This window comes from Marmota flaviventris, chromosome 8 (assembly GCF_047511675.1).
Source record: "Marmota flaviventris isolate mMarFla1 chromosome 8, mMarFla1.hap1, whole genome shotgun sequence".
Taxonomy (NCBI): Eukaryota; Metazoa; Chordata; class Mammalia; order Rodentia; family Sciuridae; genus Marmota; species Marmota flaviventris.
The window spans coordinates 81622756-81649647 of record NC_092505.1 but is presented as its reverse complement, the minus strand read 5'-3'; positions in this window follow the sequence as shown (position 1 = coordinate 81649647).

Sequence of the window (26892 nt, the reverse complement as noted above, 5' to 3'; positions counted from 1 at the left end):
CTTGAAATTTACTCTGCCATATTAATTTGTCCATCATCTTTAAATCTGACCTCACATAAAATCTCAGGACATGAGGAAAATGTAGGCAAGTTCTCTGCCGGAATTTAATATGAATGGTTTCTAGTCCAATTCCCAAATGAGTCCTTACTCCCCTCAAAAACCTCATGAGTATAGTTTTTACTATACACTTTCCTTTTTGCATTCTGGACTTCCAGGATCAACCATTAATATTTGCTTATAAGATTCAAAGTCTTCTCTAGACTGTATCTTCAAACTGTTCCAAACTCCACAAACCAGTTCTAATTGCTTCTGAACCATAGGGTCAAATGTTGTCAATAGCAGTGACCCCATTCTTAATACCAATTTCTTTGTTCTTCAGCTTTTCATTACTGTGACCAAAATTTCCAACAAGAACAACTACAAGGAAGAATAATTTATTTTAGCTCATATTTTTTATAGGGCCCATTCCATGGTGGATGGACTCCATTATTCTGCTCCAAAAGAACATCATGGCAAAACATCATGACAGAGGGGCACTGCTCCATTCATAGTGGCCAGGAAGTTTATATAGAGATAGAGGAGTTAAGATAACAAGATACAACATGCAAGAACATGTAATCAGTCATGACCCGACCCACCGGCCCATAGCTACCACCAAGTATAACAATCCTTTCAAATTATTAATCCATTGAATGTGCCAATACACTAACAGGGTTAAATTTAACCAAATATAAATATTTCATTTGCTGTTAATTCAATATTCTTGAATTAACAGCAAAGCTTTTGATGACACCTCCTTTCAAAACAATAACAGTGAGAAATACTAGGATCCTATGGTTCTATCTGGAAAGTATACAATATGCATAGTTAAGTTCTCCTGAAATCAATTTGTAAACTTACCTTAGTACTATCGATTCCCAATTGTAGTTTTTCATTCTTTGTAAATGTTTATTTTAAAATAATTTTAGACTCAAGAGTTGGCAAAGATAACTGGGTAAAAAAAAATAAATAGTTTGCATCTTTTATCCTGCCTTACCCAAGGGTATCCTCTTAAAACAAATATAATATCAATCCCAAGAATTTAACATTTCAATCATATTAAAAATATATATATATATATATATATATATATATATATATATATATATATTTCATATTTTACCAGGTTTACTTGCAACCTACATTTTTTTCAGTATAGTTATATAAAGGGGCATACCATGTGTAGATTTATATTACCACTCCCAGTTATATCACAGAAATGTTCTATAACCATAAACAGACTCCCCTTTGGTACACCTGAAAAGTACCATCCTTCTTCAAATTTAAGCTCTGTCAAATACTAACATCAGGGATGGGCTATGTCTCAGTGGCTATTTTGGTCAGCTTTTTCATTGCTGTGACAAAAAGACATGATAAAAACAATTTTGAAGAAAAAAAGTTTATTTGGAGCTCACAGTTTCAAAGATCTCAGTCCATAGATGGCCAACTCCATTGCTCTGCGAATGACATGAGGCAGAACATTAAGATGAAAATGTGTAGCAGATGAAAACAGCTGGTGACATGGCACCAGCAGCAGAGAGAGAAGAAATTTGGCTTATCAGGAACACAGTATAGCCCCATAGGCATGTCCCTAATGATCTATAACACCCTACATGCCTATGGCTACCACCCAGTTAATACATTTAAGCGAATTAACACACTATTAAGGTTAAGCCTTTCATAATCCAATCTTATCAGTTCACCACTGAATGTTCTTTTTTTTTTTCTTTTTTTGTTTTGTTTTGTTTTTGGTATCAGAAATTGAGCCCAGGGGCGCTTAACCACTGAACCACATCCCCATCCCTTTTTAATTGAAGATAGGGTCTCACCAAGTTGCCTATGGCCTTGCTAAATTACTGAGGCTGGCTTTGAAATCATGGTCCTCCTTCCTTAGCTTCCCAAGTCACTGGGATTATTGGGGTATACCACCATGCCTGGTGGAATACTTTTGATTGTCTTACACAGAAGCTTTTGGGGGAACCTCACATCTAAACCATATCAGTGGCAGAGCCTTTGCCTTTGATGCCAGAAGCTCAGGGTTGGAACTATGACATAGCAAAACAAAACATTAATGTGGTCTCAATTACTATAATTAGGTCAGATTGAAAAAGTCATCTTAAAGGAAGTGTTTTAGTTGGCTTTTTCACTAAAAGGACCCAACCAGAACAATTGAAGAGGAGGAAGAGTCTATTTGGGGGCACAAGGTTTCAGAGGGCTCAATCCATAGAGAGAGCCTCAAGGTGAGGCATGACATCATGGCAAAAGAGTGTGGCAGAGGTAAGTAGCTCACATTATGATCAGGAAGCAGAGCTCTCTCTGGATACAAAATATATACCCCAGAGCCATGCTCCCAATAAAACACTTCCTTCAGCCACATACCTTTGCTTCCAGCTACACTCAGCTGAATCCAATGATCAGCTATAATCCAATCATTTCTCCTCCAAACCTCTTGGACTGTCTTACACGTGAGCATTGGGGGACACCACATCTAAGCCACACCAGGAAACATAAATCATGCAATGTATGTCCACTGAGGTTAACTTTTTTCCCCAGCATAAGCCCTTGAGATTCACAAAATTGTTGGGTGTATCAGTTTTTGTTCCTTTTCATGGCTGAATTCCATTCCATTGCATGGATGGGTCACAATTTGTCTATTCATTAGTGGAACTTAACATATATTATTTAGTATTTTGTTATCAGAGATGAAACTGCTATGAACATTTATATACAGACTCTTGTATAAACATCATGTTTTTATTTCTCTAGTATAAGTTTGAAGTCATGTAACTCATGGGTGGGAGAAAAACTATATTTTTAACTTTGAATGAACTGCCAAAAAACAACAAGCATCATTGACCAAATTAGTTTTCAGAGTAATGGAATCATTTTACTTATCAATGTATGAAAGATTTGATGATTTCATCCTCATCTTACTTGGTTCTAAATTCTATTCTTTTAAGATATATCAATGTTTTGTGAAATTATATGTGTTGAATTCTTATAACCACATAGTATGATATTTTATGGTAGCATCTACTATATCTTGTTTGTGTGTTCTTAAAATATGATATTCTAACTTCCCTGAACCTCTTGATTAATAGGAGGTTACACATGCTCTGTAAAATACATGCATGTTTTCACTGGTATACCTACAGCCTAGTAATGGGAACACAAGTAATATATAATATTAATTAATAGTGTTATCTTTTAGATATGACGTATCCCCCAAAAGTTCCTCTGTGAGACAATGTGAGAATATTTAGGGGTAAAACGATTAGGTTATGAAAGCCTAACCCAATCAGTGAATTAATACCCAAATAAGTATTAACTGAGTGGCAACTGAAGGTGGGGGATATGGCTAGAAAGGTGAGTTATTGGGGGTGTGCCTCTGGGATAATGTATTGGTAAACTGTACTTAGTTTCTCTCAGCTTACTGATCATCATGTGAGCTGCTTCCTTCTGCCACACTCTTCCACCCTGATATTCAGCCTCACCTTAAGTCAGGAAAGTCCACGGAGCCAGCAGTCCATGGACTGAAACCTCTGAAACTGTGAGTACCACAATTAACTTTTCCCCCTTAACATTTTCATTAGTAAGTCCTTTGGGTCACAACAGCAAGAAAGTTGACTAAAACAAATAATTTCAGATTTCCTTCCTAAATAGCTGTACCAAGGTATATCTTCATTATGAATAAATTCTTATTTTCTATGCTCTAATCAAAATTTTTTATTATCTAATTTTATCATATTGATTGTTATCAATCATTTTTTCCTTGTTAAGTGTCCCTGACAGTTAGTGAGTTTAAGCATTTCTTCATATTTCCCTATATGAAGCATACTTCAGATTTCCCCTATGATAAAGTGCTTATTTTCATATAGAGCTATATTTCTTCTGGCCTATTTTTTTCATATTTTAAACAGTTTCTTCAAATTTTCTCATTATCCTCTTGTGTTTTTTTACATTGAAAGTGTTTTCTTTCAGTGTTTCATTTATCCACAGTTTCACTGGTTTTATACAAATTCCTTAAGTTGTATGTAAACAAATCTATTGTTTTTTTTTTCATAAAGCAAAAGGAAGAAAACTTTTATATTAATCAGTAAGATTCTGTACAACTTAACTACAAAATACTCTCTCTGTATGTATAATTAAGGCCTATATAAAAGTAATATTGTTACTGAAAGAGAAATATTTTATGGAACCCTAAGTCTTTTCAATATAAGCCCTGCCTAGAGAAAGATTCAAATATGTTGCCCTATTCATTTATAAAGAAATCAACACCTTTGATAATTATACTGCTTCATTTTCCCTACTTATTCTGATAAGCATGAAAACGGAAATCACATTTTCCTACTCTTATTTTTATGTTTGATTCTAAAGTGAGAAATAATGTTCTTAAAACTTTACATAACATTTTATCTTATATTGTAAAAAATTGAATTGATATAAACAAGAAAGAAATCATCTTTCTTTCCTTTCATTTTCTTTCAGCAAATAGTCTTATCCATAAAGATTTTGACCCAAGATGATTCATTACATGGTGTACTGTGTTGTAACAGAAAAGTTTCTCTAATTTAAACTACAGCATGAAAAAACTTATCTCAAAAAAATGGGCTTCATAATCATTGTTGGTACTTTGCTTAGAGAGAAATAGAAAGGAAAATAAATAAGTAGATAACTAAATAAAGCAAGCTGGTTATTTCTTCTTTTAAAAATATTGTGGAAAGAAAACCTTTCCTAAGCAGATAGCACAGCTAAGCTATGATTAAGTAGGAAGTGAAAAAAAAAAGACAGGGGCAGTTACTACATATAGCTTTAAGAATTTTTTTCTACATACCATGGAAATTACAAATATAAGGTCTAATTCACAAATACACTCTCATGTATCAGTTAGTCATTTTAAAAATTTTAATTTGCGATACCAACTTCATTTACTAACTCCTCTAATTTCAACATTTGCCAACTGCCCATAAGAAATATAACAGGGAAATATATAAGCAAACCCTGCAGCAACCATCCAGAGTTCCTTGATAATAAAATGACATGATATAATTAAGCACAAAGGAATGGAACAATTTAAGATTACCTTCTGCCATCTTAGTGCACTTAAAATAATAATATATATTAATCATATTTAATAAATTGCATAAATGTATATTATATTGCAATATATTTTAAAGATCTCTCAGCCTATTCATAATAAATATAGCTAGTGGTATTAAATCTATTTGAGTCTTGGTCTACTAATGATGCTTGAGACAGGGAGGTAATACTGACCAAATCCCCTGTGTGTGCTTATACTTCCCAGCCTCCTTTTCACTACTCTAAGGCTCTTTGACCGCTTTCATGTGGTAGGCATGACATTTTTCTTTTAGGTCAAACTTCCTCCTTTCCTCAGACATGAGTAACCTTGGGGTTTCATATTACAGAGAAACTACAAGATAGTAGAGTACTTTTTGATCTGCCTTTGGATTTTGTGAAAGTAAAAAATAAATAAATAATTTTTGTCTTATTTAATTCCTGATATTTAGGAGTTTGGACTATAACAACTGTCAATTGCTCAATTATATATTTTCTGTTATTGTCAACAGTGTTCATATTAGTATATGTTCTACTGATGTCAGCATGGAATTGATAGCCCTTGGGTATTATTTTCAATGAAAAATTTACTCTTCATTTGAATTGAGTTCCATTCTTCTAACACAATCTTGAGGATGAGAATGATAGAAACAAAATATAAGAGACAGGATAGAAATGTAAGGCTGAGAGCAAAAATTTACCAAAAGCAAGGGTACAAGAGGCAACAGCAAGTTATGTAACAGTAATGGAGGAGACAGTTTCACAATGTATAGTGCCCTTAGTTATAAAGAATTATTCTGGGAAGAAGTCAGCATGGTTATTGATGAAGTCTAAAGTAAAACAATATTGATGAAGTCATAAGTAAAACATTTCCTGAGTTCATTGATTTGTGAAAGCAATGATAATTTTGCATTTTTCTCCAAATTATGGGTATATTTATTTAAATATAAAAATGCTTACTAATAGTTTTGGATTTTCCTCAAATTTTCATGGAAAACTAAAATTGGGACATGTTGAAAATGTGCCTATTTTAGTCAGCTTTTTTTTTTGCTGTGATCAAAAGAACTTAAAAGAATAGATTTAAGGAGGAAATTTTATTTGGAGCTCATGATTTCAAAGGTCTTTGACCATAAATGGTTAACTCCTTTGCTTTGGGCCTGAGGTAAAGCAGAAAAACATGGTGGAAAAATATGGAGGAGGAAAGCATCTCAGGACATGGAACCAGGAAGCATAGAGAGCTTCACTCACTACCAACAAAAGATATACCCCAAAGACACATCCAACACCAAATGACTCACTCCCTCCAGCCTACCTACTTATAGTTAATTCCAATTAGGAAATTCATGCACTAATTAGGTTAAACCATTTCTAACCTATCATTTCACCTTTAAACTTTCTTGCATTGTCTCACACATGAGCTTTTGGGGGAACACCTAATATCTAAATGATTACAGTGGCTGAACATAAAACATCTGAAGATTTCCCACTAGTTGGCAAAATGACAAAGGAAAATAAAGCTACAATGGAAATGAATAGTGGTCACTTGATTGGGCCATTTTAATTATTTTTTTGTATTTAAAATAATGAATTTAATTATTTAAATGAATATTTTATTGGTGCCAACTGTTTATTATTTAGTTACAATCATACAAAGGCCAAACACATTAAATATCTAGGCTTTGTACTCAAGTAATTGAATTTCTTGCTTAATAAATGATTACTTAGATAAAATATATAAGTAAAATTTCAAATATCATTAGAAGCTGGTAATGTTACACTTAATGATAGATCTGGGGCGTGGGAACTGTGAATTGTAAAATACTTGAGGACAGGGTTATTGATGAAGTTCTGAGAGACTCTGGTTTTGTATTTGCAATGCAGGGGATGAAACACAGGGTCTTGAAATTGTTAGGCATGTGGTGCTTTCTTAATAAGCTACAGCCCCACACTAAGAGGATTATTTACTACTTAGTGCCAGCCAGACTATTGATACTTCAATTTAGATAGGAAAAAAAAATCTGCTTTAAGTATTTATAATTATAGTTTTTAACTGAATTACTCCTATGGAGGTAATATTAAAAATGACTTGAAATATAAATAAATTATATATGATATGTAAAACAAGTATTTAAAATTATTAATTTAACTTTTTTTAGCATAATGAGGACTTTATATATACTACTGATTATCAGGGAAATCTAACTTTGTGAAGTCTTGGAAGTTAGAGCAAAATTTTCTGGCACAACAAAACACAGATACAATTTTCATATATTTATATCCTTTTGTGATAATATTTATTTATAGTAAGGAACATGCAAAAACTAATGGAACCTTTTTTGAAGTGGAATTTTTTTTTTCTTTTTTTTTCAAACCTAAGAAACTGAAATGAATACAAGAACTTCACTTTCTTGAAAAGTATGGAAAAGAATATGAATAATTCAATCTACTCAATATGTAGTTCATTGAGAAAACCAAAATATCACAATTAGGTGACTTAAAAGAACTTGGTTATATCAATTAATTAAAATTAGTATTTTTCCAAAAGTTTTTATTTTATAATTAACTTCTCTGTTCTATATAAATGTGCAGAGTTAAAAAGATAAAATTGATTCACTTTATTCTAAATTAAACTATACAAATTGAGTATATTGAGATATAAAACAAATTTTATTTTAATCTTACTATTCAAGCAGAATATAAATTTTCTTGTGATGAATTAGGGATAAAAATAAATTATCAATCTAATTTAGAATAATACAGTATGTATTATTTGAGAAAATATAGGATATATAGTTCTAAACCATCAGATAGCACTTTGGGAATTTATAACAAGCAATGAAACCCTTGTTTGCTGGTAGTAAGGCAATAACTTCAAGTGGAATGTGAAATAAATTAAGAGAGTTTATAAAGCTTTTGATACTAACTGCTACAAACTGTATTACATTACCCATTATTAAAATAAAAACCTCAAATATGTATACTTATGCATTATTTCCCTCTGTGACAGGCTTATTACATACAGCATATTTTCAAGTTTGATCCAGGTTGTCACATATTGCATAATTCCATTTTCTTTCCTTGCTGAATAATATCTCATTGTATGTAGATACTTCATTTTTAAAATAAATTAATCTATCTATTGGTATTTAGTTTTTTTCCTGTATCTTGGCTGTCATGAATAGAGTTGTAATGAACATACAAAAAATATTATCTCTTAGAGATCCTGGTTTTAAATATTTTGAGTATATACCCCCAAATAGAAATATTGGGTCAAATGGTAGTTATATTTTTCAGTTTTTGAAGATTATCCTTGCTGTTTTACATTAGTAGTAGCACAGTTTTTCATTCTATCTATAGTGTGATGGTTCCAATTTTGCCATATCCTTTCCAATACTTTTCACATGCATCATCATAAGCGACCTTATTTATCACAAGGTCATGCACAGTAGATGCTATTACCATACTATTGCTATTGCATCCATATACTTTTAGCTTATATTTCATTGAGTTTACAGACCAATACAATGAAGCACAGAATGTGATCCTTAGGGAATCTACTGAGATAATGTGACTAATCCTTGTCCTGGTGACATGCTCTATGGATATGTGTACCTCTCCTGTCTTTTATAAACCTCAATCAGCAACAGATATCATTTCACTCTAAGCTGTGTAGAATGTAAAATGAATAATTACTCTGTATTTCAAATTCTTTATTCTAAAAAGACATTTAGAAAAAATAAGCAATATTTAAGTCATTTTTTAAATTAGGTTAGTCATATATCTTTATATATTTTGGAGATCATAATCTCTTTAAAGTATATTGTAATTTTTTTTTTTACTTTCCAAGTTTGTATAACATTCAGTTGCTGACACAGTCTAAGATCTTTATACCATAGCTGCATCTGACTTCAAATGGTGACATTCTGTATATTTGTCTCATTATTAAACTGCTAAATATTATAGAATGAATTTAGGGGAAACTATTACACTGTTAATATCTGTGTTTTTCAACTTTCTGTACTGTCACAAAAGGCAAGAGATGATCATCTTGGTAGGTTTAATTTAGCTTAGAGCTTTGGAGATTTCATTTATGATCAACTGGTCACATTGCTCTTGGGTATCAAGACAGTGCATCATGGTTGATGTATGTGACATAGGACAGCCATTGGGGATATCCTTAATGACCAGAAGACCTCCCTCTTCTGAGGATTCCACTACCTTCCAGTAGAGCCAAGAGATGGGAATCAAGCTTTTAACACAGGAGCCTCTCATGGACACTTAACCAAACCATAGTAATATTTATAAGCACAAGTATTCATATACTCTATTAAAATATTGAACTGATGGGGAAAAAACAGCAAATTAAAGGCCATCAAAAAATTTAAAAAATAGTCATGATGACAAGTATAAATATTAAAATAAGAGAGATAAACTATTTGCTTAGTTAACCAATATCTCAGAAACAAATAACAATTCTCCTTTTAAAATGAGGCATTAAGTTTTAAGGCCCGTTAAATAATGGGCCCTCTTTGCATTTGATTTAGCTCACCAAATTATATCAAATTGTAATGTATAGCCAGTGAACAGCATTCTTCATAGAGACAAAACATATGTTACCAGTAATAGTTTTATGATGAACCTTCATTATTCAGCTCAAAAATGTTGAAGCCATAATCATTAAACATATGCCAAAGACACAGAAACATAACAGCTATAGAATAACAGAGAATTAAGGAAAGAGAATGGAATTTAAAAGATCTTCAAAGAGACACAAAGAGAATTGAAAATCTAATTATAATCATGTTTTATTATTAGATATTCTGGATTACCGTTACCTCATTTAGTTAGAACAAATGAGTAATAGCCAAAGACACTTCGCAGAGGAATATTTGTTAAAATGATATTTTACAGGAAACTCAAGGATTCAATCAAATAGCAGCTATGCTGCCACTAAGAAACTGATTTTATTACCAGGAATAACATACAGGAACCAACTGTAGCTCTGTCCTTGTGTTATGCAATAGGACTCCAGCTGGGCATTTTTGAATACCAACTCTGAAATGGAGATAGAGGTATCAAGATATTTATTAAGAATGAGCATCTGTATAGAAGAGGGAAGAAGCTGTAGTGGAATAACAAAGTCAAATTGTGATGCAGGCCAGACAAAGCCTTGACCAACCTGGGGGCCAAGCTCCAGAAAGAGCCCATCACAGCTTTACCTGCTAGGCCTTGTATAGTCACTGGGCAAAGGATTTCCTCAGGAAGTGTGAGGCAAGCCCAAACTCCTCAGCTAGGGTGGACTCTAACGAAGACAATATTTGAAGTCTGTTGACCAAACTTTTCAAAGTTAAGCAACAATCCCTTCCTTGACATCAGATCTGGTTGGCACATCTCCATGTTGTTCTCTTTACAGCATTTGCACCACTTGGATCCAACTCTGCATATATCTTTAAGGAGCAGTTTCTTCATGACCACTGAACATCTATTCTTGATAAGAAACCTATCAAAATAGCTTAGGGGAATGAACTTCAACCCTGCCAAAGCGGTTGTTATTATATATACAGTGATACTTCTTGTCTCCATCCTCTACGTCCGCTCACTCTGGATTTCCTTTTCCTTAAGTTTCTACCTCTTTTGGCTGTGATGATTTATACTTTTATGTGATCCAGAATCTCATCTCTAAGGTGCTTGTCACCCAGGTTACTGTGGGATATGCTTTTGGAGATTATGCTTTGTTCCTGGCTCTTTGTGCATATTCATATTCTCTCTCTCTCTCTCTCTCTCTCTCTCTCTCTCTCTCTCTCTCTCTCTCTCTCTCTCTCTCACTAGTACCACAAGCTTAACAGCTTTCCTCTGTCAAACCCTTCCACCATGATGTTCTGCCTCACCTCAGGCCCAGAGCAAAAGAGCCACTCACCAATAGACTGAGACCTCTGAAACCATGAGCCCAAAATAATTTTTTTTTTCTCTAAGTTATTCTTGTCAAGTATTTTGGTCACAGTGAGAAAATGCTGATTGACACAGTACCATAAACCTATGTATGTGTGAACAAACTCCTGAATCTACTAGGATGCACTGGATGCGATGTAATAAATTTTCCTTTAAGTATCTAGTAAAATTTCTCTAGGAATCCTGCAACTTGACAGATTTGTTGTTCATATTCACTGATGGCAGATTAGATCATCTTTGATAGTTTTGAATTTATATCATTAGCCTCTGTCTTTGCTACCATGGTTAAATCTGTCATATCCTTTCGTGCATGCTGTGATATGGCCATTAATAGTTTAAGGCTGACATCAATAAACATGGAAGTTTTATTAACTTAATTATTTAATGTCTTTTCTATGGTGAGAACTCCTTGGGGAGGAACAATATGTGAGAGAAAACTCCATATTTCAGGCTCGCGCCAACATATCCATCCACATATTTTCACTTGACAACATCCTGTTCCTCATTTTCCCACATTTTTTTTTCCAATTCTCTGACTGGATATCCAGGAGATTTGTATCCATTCTTGAAAGTGCTTGTATTATAACTTAGATTCATTTTAGTGTTTTTCACAAAAGCAAAAGCCAGGTGCACTGCCTAAAAAATTTCCTTCCATAGTGACTTTCCAATTCACCCTGAATGGGCTATAAAATAACTGTTGTACATTGTTTATGTACACACATACAATGAACTATTTACCCAGCCATAAACTAAGCTCAGTTGTTTTTCTCTTTATTCAGATGGTCATATGGAAATCTCCATCAGTCACCTGTATGAATTGAGGTGAAGGTAATGTTATACCCCTTTAATGCCTTGAGAGTTGTGCTTCCTTTCTTGTGCACAGGTGCAGTAACTTGGCATTTACTTAGGAAAATATGTCCCAGCACAGTCCTGATTAAAGATTCCTAAGAAGTTGTTCAATATGTCAAGCCCCTGAATCTCCACAGGGTTAAAGCCCATTCAAGATTAGATTTCAATGTGATGAATCAATGTGATATTCTACAGTAAGTCCAAGCCATTCATATCTCTTCTGAATGTATTATGTTTGAAAGTAGAAGAGTTTATGTGACTATAAAATTAAATTTGTATATTTAATTGTTCATTGCATGAGAATATATGCTGTTACTGGTTCTAATTTTTTAATAAGATAGGAAACAATACATTCACTAAGTCAGTGGCCGAATGCCACGCCTCTGGGTCATATCAATCTGCTCTAGCAAAAATACTACATTGAGTACTTGGCTGTGATCACAATAGTTTACATTTACCTTCTAGAATCCATCTGGTTTACACAAGAGTTTCTGAATAGAATTAAATGCAAATATAGGACGTTAATGATCACCACTGCACCCTTTAGTTCTTTACAGTAACCATATCTCTTTAGGACTTTGACATATGGTATTTTTAATTTACTATCTTGGCTGGAGAGAGAGTTAAATTCAGAATCATCCTATTTCCTTTTCCCACTTCGACTACAGAGAGAGAATAGTACGTAGGAGTGTTCCAAACTGTCAAATATGTGAATTCCAATTAAAAATACTGGGTTAAGGGAGATGGCTATTATTTGAGTTCAGAAGCTATTAGCTCAGTGCAAAGTGACCTAAGCTAATAGTTGATCTTTTATTTGATTCCTCTGCACTACTACACCTACCCTTGCAGAAGGTCAGGGTGACACTTGAGGTCTCTAGTTTTCAGGGAGTGTTGAATGCTTCTGCCCAAGAGTCCTAACAATGTCAGTATAATCCTCTTTTCAACAGTACAAAATTAGCCATGTCAATTATCACTAGATCCTTTGGAGAAGTGCTGACCTATTGGTTCCCTTGTGTGACTGAGTTGGGTACCACAGCATTCTTCTTACTGGACTTTTGGCCTCATTCCTCAGTTCCGAAAAGCTCAGGTCTGAAAACTGGGCATGAAATTACAAATCATTTTTGAAGCAATTGAGCTCAGTATTTTTAATTTTTCTATAGCATAGCTTCCGGTTTATTTACTCCTATGACTGCAATCTTATATGAACACCTCCATAACTCTGTGAACCAAATCCACTTGGCCACTCTTTGAACCTTAATAAATTTTTTTTCTTTTTTGTACCAGGGATTGAACTCAGGGACACTCAACCACTGAGTCACATCCCCAGCACTATGTTGTAGTTTAATTATCTAATTATTTGTTCTTTTTAGTTATACAAGACAGGGTCTCGCTGAGTTGCTTACCACTTCGCCTTTGCCAAGGCTGGTTTTAAACTCACAATTCTCCTGTCTCAGCCTCCCAAGCTCTGGGATTATAGGCATAGGCCACCACACCTAACCTAATAATTATTATTATAGTTATAATCCTCTGGCTTCTGGCAGTGAAATGCTATCTTTTGGTCTATATTATTTTAAAGTTTTAGAACCCTCATTTCTACTAGACAAGGTTTATAACAGTCTCTGTTACTGTCAGCCTTGTCCTTAAAGAAGAAAAGCATCACTGAGTGATTTAGTGATGCCTGTGTCCCTTTCACCACTACTTTCACGCACTACTTAAATAGTAAGGAATCTGGTCATCCCCTTGGAATATATTCTTATGGAACATATTATAGGATGCTCAGTTTCATAAGCTTTATAATCACTTCACCACTGTTTTCCCTGGAAATACTAGAATTTCAATGCAACTTAGTATGAGGAACTGTTTAAAATAAGCATCTTATTAGTGTGTTTGCAGCATCTACTTCATATGGGGCAAGTGACAAATCAAGCTGTATGTCCTTCTCAAAAGCCATCAATTATTTCATCATTAAAGTCAATTTTGGTGGGGTTTATATTTTTTATTTGTTCTTTTTAGTTATACAAGACAGTAGAATGTATTTTAACATATTATACATACATGGAGTATGACTTCCCATTCTTGTGGTTGTACTAGATGTTGAGTTACACTGGTTGTGTATTCATTTAAGAATATAGGAAAGTTATATCCAATTCATTCTATTGTCTTCCCTATTCCCAACTTCCCTTTTTATAAAAAAAAATCACACTAATATAAAGTCCAGATGCAAGCATATATATGGATTGCACAAAAAATACACTAATTAAAATATGTGAAATTGTTAATAAACATATGTGGTAATACATGTGTTTTTGTATGTGCCTGTAGCAGAGAGGCAGAGAAAAGAAGCTTCTCCAAAAATATTGAAGCTTTTTTTCTTTAATCTCCCTTATACTAATTTCTAAAAGTAAAACCACAAGATACAAGTTCAGCATTGAGCATTTGATTTATGTTATTTTTCTTTTTGCTTTTTTTTAAAAATAAACTGTTCTATGAAGAACAGAGTTTTGTATAAAGGAAAACTTAATATGTATTTGTCTGTAAAAAGTTTGAATTGAGAAAGTAATGACTAGAAACCATTGTTATCTATTTAGTCACCAACATTTTAAGTCAAATTCCCGTGTGCTAAAATGATGAAGTATTTGGCACATAACAAATCCATCATATAAATATAGTTTTGATACAAGTTGGAGCAAGGAAATTATTATACTGTTGTAAGAAAAAGATTACCATCCAGTAAAACTAGGATAAAATATCAAACCATAAAGCAGTCAAATACAAATATATAAGAGTATGCTTTCCATATTGTTCAGTAGATTATGCATAAAATATCTCAGGGAAAAAAGTAAACAATTATTGGAAGTTTCAAGCTATTGAAACAGGAGAAGTTTACAAATTCTTATAAGAAAAAAGAAGTTTCACTAAGAAAAGAAAATCTGTTTTAATAATTTCATACCATACAAAATCATAAAATTTTAATTCATTTTAATTTGCATTTTTCCTGTTTGCTCTTGCTGCATAATAAACACTCAAAAATAGCATCATAAAGTAATAGGATGCAAAATTCTGTTGGTCAAGAATTTGTATAAAATATAACAGGAATCTCTTGGCTTTTTTTAATAATGTTTGTGATCTCAGCTTGGCATATGCAATAGCTGGTATTTACAAAATAGTTGCAAATGACTCAAATGTCTTGGGGTCAGAAAATATAAAGATGAGGGCTTCCATTTCCAGGTAAATTCTTCATTCTCATATCTCATTGTGTGAACAAGTCTCAGATGGTGGAGTGTGTAGATTCAGACTTACCTCCACACTGTTCTCAGCGTGGTGACCAGGTTCAAGGGGGAAGTGTTCTAAAAGAGTGCTCATTTTAAAAGAACCTGGCAGCAGACACAGAGTCTTTCCTGATTAGTCCTTGGATGGTTCCTATCAACAATTTGGTCAATCTTTATTACATAAGATGCATGCCCACATCCAAATGGAAAGGATATAATTTCCACATTTGAAAGAAATGATGTTAAAAATTTTTGTGCCCCTTTTAAAAACTGCAACATGCAAATCAAAATCATAGGGACAAACAGATATTTGTTATTTTAAGAATGAATCTATCCAGATGAATAAAATGTACTGATTGGAAATAATAATTTTATAAGTTATAAAATTATTATAGCATATTATATTATACTTTTTTATTATTATATTATAATATTTTTATATTATAATATATGTTGTAATATAAAAATTATATTATAAATAATAATTATAATAAGTAATATTATAATAAAAATGTATTATCAATGTCATTTGATAAGAGTTGTTTAAATATAGATGAAAGAAAATTCAAATTTCTCCAAAAAATACAAATTTAACAATTCTATGACTTCAGATAGTATTTCAAACATGAATACCTTGACTTTGTTATTTACATAAAAATAAACGAGATTTTGGCATTTTAATATTTGACTTGTTCTGTAAGTTCTTATCAGTACTGTGACATTAAAGAAAAGCATTAGAAGTTATAGTAGCAGTGTGTCAATTCTGTCCATAAAAAGATCATATTTGTGTGATAATATATGAATGCACTTTTATCTTATAATACCTACTTTTGAATACTCCTATTGGTGTCAGCCACTCTATAACATAGATAAGCTCAAATCCACTACTATTTCCAAAATTAAACAACTACTTTTTCTAGATAGCTGATCTTAAAAAGGAAGAGTACATTAGAAAAGGCATGATATAGAATTGAGCTCTGTGCTTAACATCATTTAACAGTGAGCAGTTAGTTGCTTTAAACTTGAAAGGAATTCAGTCATGCTTTAGCAAGTTCAAGTTGTCACACTCCATTCCCAGATTCCCTCCCGTAGACATATGTGCCCACATTACATACTACAAAGTAGGATAGAACTAATCAGAACAAGAAGTTTCATTTAAACATAAAAATTTTAAATCATAATTTATCTCAGAAACCATGTTTAAATATTTAATCTTCTACATTTTGGACACTAAAACTTTCAGAGATGATTTTGACCCTAGTTTCAATATTCAATAATGCCAACTCCTTGACCAGCTGGTAAAAAAAAAAGAAAAATAAATGTAATTTTTAAAGATACTTTCTACTGTTTCTACATTCTGTAGGTAAAGCAGAATTCATATGAAACAATTCTTTAATGAATTTCCTTGATGAATCTATTAATTATGCAAAGATACATCTAGAACATAATTTGAAAATAATAGGCCAAAGCAATGAGAAAGTAAACAGCTGAGAATAATAAAGAAAAAAATGTTATAATAAAGAGAAAAATATTATCTTGTTGGTTATGTGTGGAACATAATAAACTCAGAGCTGTATCAAGTGTTCTCACAAGTGATTTTGTTACAAAAAAATGGTCTTTAAGCCCCCAAGTATTCTACCAGTCTATACATTTTTTTTTTTTTTGGCTATGGAAGTAAGATCATTTTGTCAAATCCCTTACAGAGTCAATATTCCTGTTATCCTACCTAATATAGTGGAATGAACACTTATAAAAGTCTTTAATCCATTTTGAGTTGATCTTTTTATGGTATAAGGTAACTTTTTGTTCATTTTGGTTTGGGTTTTAGATTTTCTTAAAGGAGATACCCAGCTTTCCCAAAATCACTTGTTAAACTTTACTTTCCCCAATATGTGTTCTTGGCATTTCCATCACCTCTTGTTGTCCATATACAGATGGGAATTTCTGAACTATTTATTCTGTCTTTATGCTAGTAACACATTGCTTTAATAACTGTAGTTTGGGAATATGTTTTGAATTCAGGAAGTGTGATGCTCCAGTTTTGTTCTTTCTCAAGATTACCTTGACTACACAGTGTATTTTGTGGTTTCAAAAAAATTTAAGATCTTTTTTCTACTTCTATTAAAAATGTCAGTGGCCCTTTGATGGAAATTGCTTGGAATCTTTAAAATGCTTAGAATACTATGGACTTTTTAACCATATAAAATCTTGTAATCCACAATCATAATAGGTTTTCTTTCTACCCAGAAACCCACTTTTGTATATGTCCAGAAAAATTAAAGTCAAGGTTTCAAAGAGATAGCTATACTCCAATGTTCATATAACATTATTCATAATAGTGAAACATGGAAACAACTCAATTTTCTACTTATGGATGAAAGTATAAAGAAATTTTGGTATGTGCACAAAATGGAATATCTTCAATCTTATGAAAGAGAAAAATCTTGCCATTTGGGACAAGATGGATGAACCTGGAAGGCATTATGCTATGTACATATGCAAGTCACAGAAGAACAATTACCCTGTGATCTCACTTTCATGAGATATCTATAATAACCAAACTCAAAAGAAGGAGAGAATACAATGATTGCTAATGACTAGGGTTTGGAGAAACGACGAGTTATTTTATATGCATAAGGTTTCAGATATATTACATACTTTCTAGAGATACACAACATGGTGTGTTTAGCTAGTGATATGATATTGTACACATCATACTTTTTTAAAAGGGTATATCTCAAGTCTTTTTATCACATTGTAAGGGGTTGCATGCTTATTGACTTCATTGTAATGATGGTATCATGAGGGCTTTCATATTTCCACACATTAAATTATACAGATTAAGTATGTGCAGTATAATTTCTTTATCAATTATACAATAAGGCTTTTAAAAAATAATTCCACCAACACAATTTATACCTCCACAAGTCTTTCTAATATTACAAAAACATAAATAAGCAAAATTATCCACAAAGGAAGAAACAAAATATACCTCTTGGGAGATGTCCTCTATAGGACAAGTCATCTCCAGGATTAACTTTGGGAAAATATTTTATCCCATCTTTCTCTCTCTAATTTGACCACAGACAGCCTGACTTTAGATAGTACTTGACTATTTGCCTCAGTAGTGACCCAGCATAGGAAACAGATGAAAGTTGGCTATGAATTGAGAATAGGGAGGCATAGGAATGGATGCTGTTTGCCATGTTTCTGGAAACTACCCTTGGTAGATTGATATTAAACATTGTTTATCATCTATCACTTATATCAACCTTATATTATGCATAGAAAGTTAATTCTATTCTTTATATTTGATAAAATTAAAAAGATTGAGGATAGAAAAATATGTAAATATAAATAAAGTCTATACAATACAAATATTATCCTCAGAAGTCGAGATTCATTTGGAATAGATATAAATAATTTTAAAAGGTAAATATACCAAAAATTAAGTGGGAATGAATATTTGTAAATGGTTCAAAGAAAAATGCACACACATACACACACATACAGAATTTTAATTTGTAGTAAGTGATATCCACTGGGCAAGAAGGACTTTCACTATACAATCTGGACAGATATAATGACTAGAAGGAAATTGTATTCCACTCCAAAAAATAATTATTCAATAGTATATAATATTTTTTAAATGAAGCAATGAATACATTCAATAATAAATAACTTTATGAGGCTGACTTTTAGGATAACTGCAGAGAAATATCAATTGTTAAGCATACAAATGCATAACAACAGTTAAATTTGTAAGGGAGTAAGTATTCATTAAATATCACATATTAAATAGTCACCAGTACTAATTATATTCCTCACTCCAGATAAAGAAGATTGCTAGCATTATTATTACCATTTTGCAGAAGAAAAGACTGAGGTGTGAAAGGTCTAATTTACTTAGTGGAAGTCCAATTGTTAGTATGAGTCCCTGTATTTGTAAGTCTACCAGATAAGCTTAAGAAAAAAAGTAGGAGATAAACTCTAATAATTGTATTTCTTATCTCAGAATGTATATGTTAAAATATAATAAAAATTTGGATATCTTTGTAGCACCAGGGATTTCCTTGTAGCTATAGGTTAAGTCATTAAATACACATCAAGTGCTTCTAAATTATTATTATTTTGTAATGCAGTATGTAAATGATAAATATTAAAATTGCCATCACAGTACACATAATAGTTATTTTTAAATATAGTGCTAGTGGAAAAAATGAAAATATATAGCTCTATAAACCTTACTAATTAATTAATCTCACCACTTATTTTCATAGCCCAAGAGAACCTGAATGTCTCAGGGAATCATAGGTATTCTATTTCATAAATTTGTTGGAGATAGAAAATTTCAAAAAATAAATATCCCCAGTACTTTAAACTTTTGTTGGAACTAACCAGTAATACACAATGTGAATAATCCATTTACAACATGCTGATTTATAATAAAAGTCCCTTGAGAGATCAGCATTTATAACCATACAGTGTTTTTTGGCATGCTGTGTAATGTCATGCTAATTAAAATTTTACTTTAATTTCATCCCAGTGAGATCAGTACATTTTAAGATGAGAAAAAATCACACCACACTCAAAGATATATTTAGCTAATTTCTAGCTTTTTCTATTTGTACTGCAGCAGGCATTGTAGTTTTATAATCTATCTTTGAAAAGTGACAGGGAACATATTTTCACAGGTTGTCAGGTTTTTCTCCAAATTTCTACAGTTTAGAAAAACATAATTTCAGAAGTCTGTAGGTAGTATTCATGAACATCTTCATCTGAAATATTTCCTAATTATGATAAAAATGAAAGCACACAAATAAAAATTAGAAAAAGAATTTAAGAATCAATTTTATAAATTAGAAGATTACTAATAGTCATGTTATCAGTGAAATATTAATCACAACAATATCATTAATAAAATTTTAAATATAACAAATTTTTAATTTGTTTACTTTTATCATCTTTAATAATTATTATGTTATAAAATGCTTCTACTTTTATTTTACAGATTATACAACTGCGAAGAGTTTATATCTCTCCAAATCATGGCAACCCAATATTGGCTTCCACTGCCTTTAATTTTGTTTTAACAATTATGTAAATATCTTCTAATGTCAAAATCATTTGTTATAAATATTATACATGAAATATATTTGCGAATATTTTAAAGCATATATTAAAAATCTGTATATTAGAAATTCCATTTTTCAATACTAGGTATAAAACTGCATAAATATATACACACACAAATACACATAGAAAACAATATTCTTCATCTCCTTGCATCATTTATTTTGTAATAAACTTTCACCTTATGATAATTAACTGGTGTATTTAGCTGTAACTGTCAGTGGCTAGTAGTTTCATTTGAGAAATGCCTTTAAGCACTTATATTTACAACTGAGGAGCTTTGACTGTGTACTGTGACCAAATATTTACATTATGTTGAGAAATTATATCTATTTGTTTTTCTTTTTTTTATTAGTGAATCATAATTATTCACAATAGTGGGGTTCATTGTGGCATATACATACATGCAAATAATATAGTTTGTTACACTTCATTCCCCAGTACTTCTCCTTTCCTTCCCCTCTTTCTTCCTCCTTGATCTCCTTGCTCTACTTTCAGGTCTCCATTTTATTTCATTTCACTTCATTTTATTCTATTTTATTTTTTGTGGTACTGAGGATTGAACCCAGGGCCTCATGCATGCTAGGCAAACATTCAAGCATTAAATTACATTGCCAGACCCCTTTTATTTACTTTTTTACTTGGTGTATTATAATTATACATAAAACTGGGATTCATTATAATATATCCATACAAACCCACTGCATAGTTTTGTTGATTTCATTTTCCTCTCCTTCTCACCTTCATCCTCATCAATCCCTTTCTTCTACTGTGCTGTTCTTTCTTCTATTTTTATGAGCTCCTATTTCTTTATTCTTTTACTTTTCTTTTTTTTTAATCTTTCTAGCTACTGCATGAGAGAAAACATTTAACCCTTCACACTTGATTTTCTGAGTCTAGCTTATTTCACTTAGCATTAATTTCCTCAGTTTCATCCATTTACCAGTAAAAGCATAATTTCATTCTTCTTTATGGCTGAGTAAAATTTTAGTGTGTGTGTGTGTGTGTGTGTGTGTGTGTATGTGCTATATATCACATTTTCTTTATTCATTCATCTGATAATGGACACATAGGTTGTTGCCATAATTTGGTTAATGTGAACTATGCTGCAATAAATATTGGAATGCATGAATCACTATAGTATGTTGATTTTAGTTCTTTTAGATAAATGCAAAGGAGTAAAAATTCTGGGAAAGACATTAATAAAGCCATTCATAGTTTTTTTTCTGCTTTTCCATACTGATTTTCATAGTGGTTGTATTAATTTGTACTTCCACAAAAAAAAAATGTATTGATGTTCCTTTATTCCTATAACTTCACCATACATTGAGTGCATGTATGCCAATGAGTGAGATATTTGCACCTCACAGGGTACTTAGGAGAAATCAGCTCACTTAATATTTTCTTGTACAAAATAGAAATGATAATCATCCCAGTAGATTGGAGATATATAAAGAATATGAAGAAACAAGGGAACAAAACACCCCAAGTAGCCCATAATACTTTGAAAACTTATTTCATTGGCAGCATAATGGAGTAAATGTCAGAGAAAGAAAGTTCATTGTTATAATATTCAGTGAGCATAAAGAAGATGTAAGAAATGAACATGGATAGAAAATACAGAAGGCTGAATATTATTTTAGGAAAGTGATAGATATTCTGGAAATTAACCAAATAGAAATCCTGGAAATGAAAGACTCAATAAATCAAAATAAATTTTTTTTAGGAACAATCACCAATAGACTACTTCAAGACAGATTCTCTGGCTTTGATACAAAATATATAATCTTGAAAATAAAGTCAACAATAAAGACAAGATGTTCAGAGGACATAACCAGAATATTTAAGACATTGTAGATAAAATTAAGACACCAAATCTAATACTCATTGGCATAGACTAAGGTACTGAAATACAAACTAAAGGAATACACAAACTTTTCAGTGAAATAATATCAGAAAATTTTCCAAATCTTAGAAATGAGATGAAAATCCAAATAAGCAAGATCAAAAAGATAATCCCCAAGACACATTATAATTATTATAAAGTCTAATATAGAGGAAAGGAGAGAATGTTAAAGCTAGAAGAGAAAAATGACAGGTCATATTTAGAGGTAATTCCAATACGATTTAAACACATTTCTCATCCTGGACCTTAAAATCCAGGAGTGTTTGGAATAATATATATCAAGCCCTGAAGTATAATGGAAGATTATTATATCCAACAAAACCACCCTTCAGAATTGACATAGAAATAAACACCTTCTATGACAGGCAGAAACTAAAAGAACTCAAAAACTTTAAGTCCATACTAAAAACATACTCAATGAAATATTTCATAGAAAAGTAAAATTGAAAGCCAGTATAGGGATAAATCTCACTAGAAGAATAGTCAATTAAAGAAGAATTAAGTCTGAATTAAGCATTAGCAATAATTAAAAATGGCAGGAAATACAAAAATTTATCTGTAATAACACTGAATATAAGTGGTATATAGAATTCAATCAAAAGACAAAAATTGGCAGAATAGATTAGAAAATAAGAACCAATAATATGCTGTCTATAAGAAATGCACCTTACAGGCAAAGACATCCACTGGCTAAAGATCAAAGGATGAGAATAGATATATAATACAAGTAGAGACCAAAATCAAACAGGGATAGCTACTTTCATATCAAAATAGACTGCAAGCCAAAACTAGTTAGAAAAAAGAAAGAAGGTCACCTCCACTGGTTAATGGAATTATACAATAACAAATTACAATGATTGTAAATATTCATTTCCCAAATATTGGTGCACCTATATACACAAACACTTCTCAGAATAAAAATATCAAATAAATGACAGTACAGTAATCTTTGAAACAAATGAGAACAGAGATACAAAGTACCAAAACCTGGGACAGTATAAGGCAGTTCTAGGAAGAAAGTATATGGCATTGAGTTCCTAATTTAAAAAAATGAATAGAAAGGTCACAAATAAATAATCTAATGTTCTACCTCAAGAGAAGGAAGACTAAATTAATTCCCAAATCAATAGAAGAAAGAAAATAAATTTAGAGCCAATATTAATGAAATCAAGAATAAACAGCCAACACAAGGAACTGATGCTCCAAGAGTTGGCTCTTGGAAAATATAAGTAAGATTGAAAAATCCTTAGGCAAATGGCCAAAAAGAAGAGTAAGAGGATGCAAATATTAGAATTAGAGATAAAAAGGAGATATAAACACAGAGACTTATGAAATCTAGAGGACATTAGAAAATCTTTTAAAAACTTATACTCCAATAAACTGGAAAATCTAGAAGATACTGACAATTTTCTGGACATCTATGACCTACCCAAATTGAAGAGAAATATAGAAAACTTAGTCAGATGTATTTCAAGCAATAAGATGGAAGTAGCAATTAAAAACATCCCAACAAAGAAAAACCCAGGACCAGATGAGTTTTCAGCTGAGTTATACCAGAACATTAAAGAAGACCTAATGTCAATTGGCAAATTATTCCATGAAATAAAGAGGGAAGGAATACTGCCAAATTAATTCTACAAAGCCAGTATCACCATGATAACAAAAGTGCACAAAGACACATCAAGAAAAGAGAACTTCAAACCAATATCCCTGATGAAGACAGTTGCAAACATCCTTGATAAAATATTGTCAAACCCCATTTGAGAACGCATTAAGAAGATAATGCACCATGTGTTTTATGTGTGTTTCATTCCAGGGATGCAAGGTCAGTTCAATATATGAAAATCAGTAAATGTAATTTATCACATAACAGAGATAAGAACTAGAATATATGTTCATCTCAGTAGGTACAGAAAAAGCATTGACAAAATTCAGTACCATTCATGTTAAAAGTGCTGAAGATATAAGGATTAGAATGAAATTACCTCAACATTTTAATGTTTATGCACAACAAATCCCATGTTAGCATCATGCTGAATGGAGAAAAACTGAAAGCATTTCCTCTAAAATCAGGAAAGAATCACGGACATCCAGTCTTACCACTTCTAGTCATCATATCTTTTAAAACTCTATCTAGAGAAATCAAGCAAGAAAAGGAAATTAAATGACGAGAAGAAGTCAAAGTATGCCTTTGGTTGATGACGTGACCCTATATATATAGAAGACACCAACAATTCCACCACATGATTTCTGAAATAAAGACATTTAGCAATGTACAGGATACATGATTAACATTTAAAAAAATGAAAGCTTTCCTGAACTCCAATGATGAATAAACTCAAAATTAAATCAGGAAAATAACCTGATTTATTTAAAAAATAAAATTGAAAAATAAAGTGTTTGAAAATATATCTAGCCAAGGAGGTGAAAGACCTCTACAGTGAAAACTATTCAACACTAAAGAAAGAATTTGAGAACGACCTTAGATGATGGAAAGACTTCTCATGCTCTTGGGTTAGGCAGAACTAGTACCATCAAAATGCCCATACTATTGAAAGTGTTGCATTGATTCAAGGCAACCCCCATCAAAATGACAATGACCTTCTTTGTAAAACTAAAAAAGTACAGTCCTAAAATTCATTTGGTAAAGTAAAAGACTCAGAATTGGCAAAGCAATTCTGAGTAAGCAGAGCAATATTGAAGGCATCACAATACCAGATCTCAAATATAACATAGACTGCAATAACTAAAACAGCATGAAATTGGCATCAAAACAGACATGAAGATCAATGGAAGAGAATGGAAAGAAGACACAGAGACAAATCCACATAGATGCAGTCATCTGATACTTGACAAAGGTGCCAAAAGCACACACATTAGAAAATTTTTAATAATGCTGCTGGGAAAACTGGATATCTATGTGTAGAAGAAAAGAAATATATCCCTATCCTTCATCCTGCACAAAATCATCTCAAAGTGGATCAAAGAACTAGAAATCAGATCAGAAAATTTGCCATTGCTAGAAGCAAATATAGACTCAACATTCCAACATATTAGTGCAGGCACTGACCTCCTTGACAATATTCCTAAAGTACAAGAAGTAAAACTGAGAATCAATAAATGAGTTTAAAAATAATTTAAAAGTTTCTGGAAAGCAGATGAAATAAGACTATTGGTATGGCTTGGATACGAGGTGTCCCCAAAAGAGCTCATGTATGAGACAATGCAAGAAAGTTCAGAGGAGAAATGATTGGGTTGTAAGAGTCTTAACCCAATCAGTGATTTAATACCCTGTTAGAAATTAACAAAGTGTAACTGAAGTGGTAGGGTGTGGCTGGAGGAGGTGTTAATTGGGTATGGCTTCGGGTATATATTTGTATCTGGCAAATGAATTCTATCTATCTATCTATCTATCTATCTATCTATCTATCTATCTATCTCTGCTTTCTGGTTATTCATGATGTAAGCTGTTTCCCTTGAACCCACCTTTCATCCATGATGTCCTGCCTCACCTTGAGCCCTAAGTAATGAAGCCAGCTGTCTGTGGATTGAGACCTCTGAAACTGTGAGCCCCAAATAAACCTCTCTTCCTTTGCAGTTGTTCTGGTCAGATCCTTTTAGTCACGGCAGTAAAAAAGCTGACTGAAAGAAGTATGAAGAGAAAGTATACAGAACGGAGATCTATGACAGCTTCCCTATCAACAGGGGATTAATGTTCAGAATGTAAAAAGAACTCAAGAAACTTAACTCCAAAGAAACAAATAATTCAATAAATGGGCACAAGAACTAAACACACACACTTCTCAAAAGAAGTGCAGATGTTTAAAAAATACATGACCAAAAAAGTATTCACCATCTCTAGCAATCAGGGAAGTGCAAATCCAAACTATGAGATTTCATCTCACTCTGGTCAGAATGGCAATGATCAAGAATATAAGTAATGGTAAATGCTGGCAATAATGCCAGGTGAAGGGTATGCTAGCACCTTCTGGTAGGACTGCAAATCAATAGAACCACTCATAAAGGCTATATTGAGATTCCTCAAAAAACGGAACAACCTGTAATCCAGCTGCCCCACTCCTTGGAATTTATCCAAGGGTCTTAAATAAGCATACTGAAGTGTTATAGCCCCTTCGACATAGAGCAGGACTACTCAACAATAGCCAAGTTATGGGACCGGCCCAGGTGCCTGTCAACAGATGAATGGATAACAAAAATATGGTATATATTCATGGTGGTGTTTTACTCAGATATAAAGAAGAATTAAATTATTCCATTTACTGGTGAATGGGTGGAACTTCAGAATATAATAGTAAGTGAAATAAGCCAGATGCAGAAAATCAGGGTTGAATGTTTGCTCTCATATGTAGAAGCTAGAGCAAAATAAAGGGAAAGTGGGGAATGGGAATCCCATGATTGAGGAGGAAGGATGGGGAAAGAGAGGAAAAGGGTAATTAAACTAAATAAATTATGTTATGTATATATAAGACTATACCACAGTGAATTTCACCTCTTATGCATATTTATAAAGTACAGTTTTAAAAACAATATATAGAGAATGTATACATGCATATATATGTGGAAGATCAGTGAGTAAAAGTAGGGGAGCAAGGGGAAGAAGGAAGAGAGGAAAAGGAGAACACTGGGGATTGAAGTGGAGCCAATTATGTT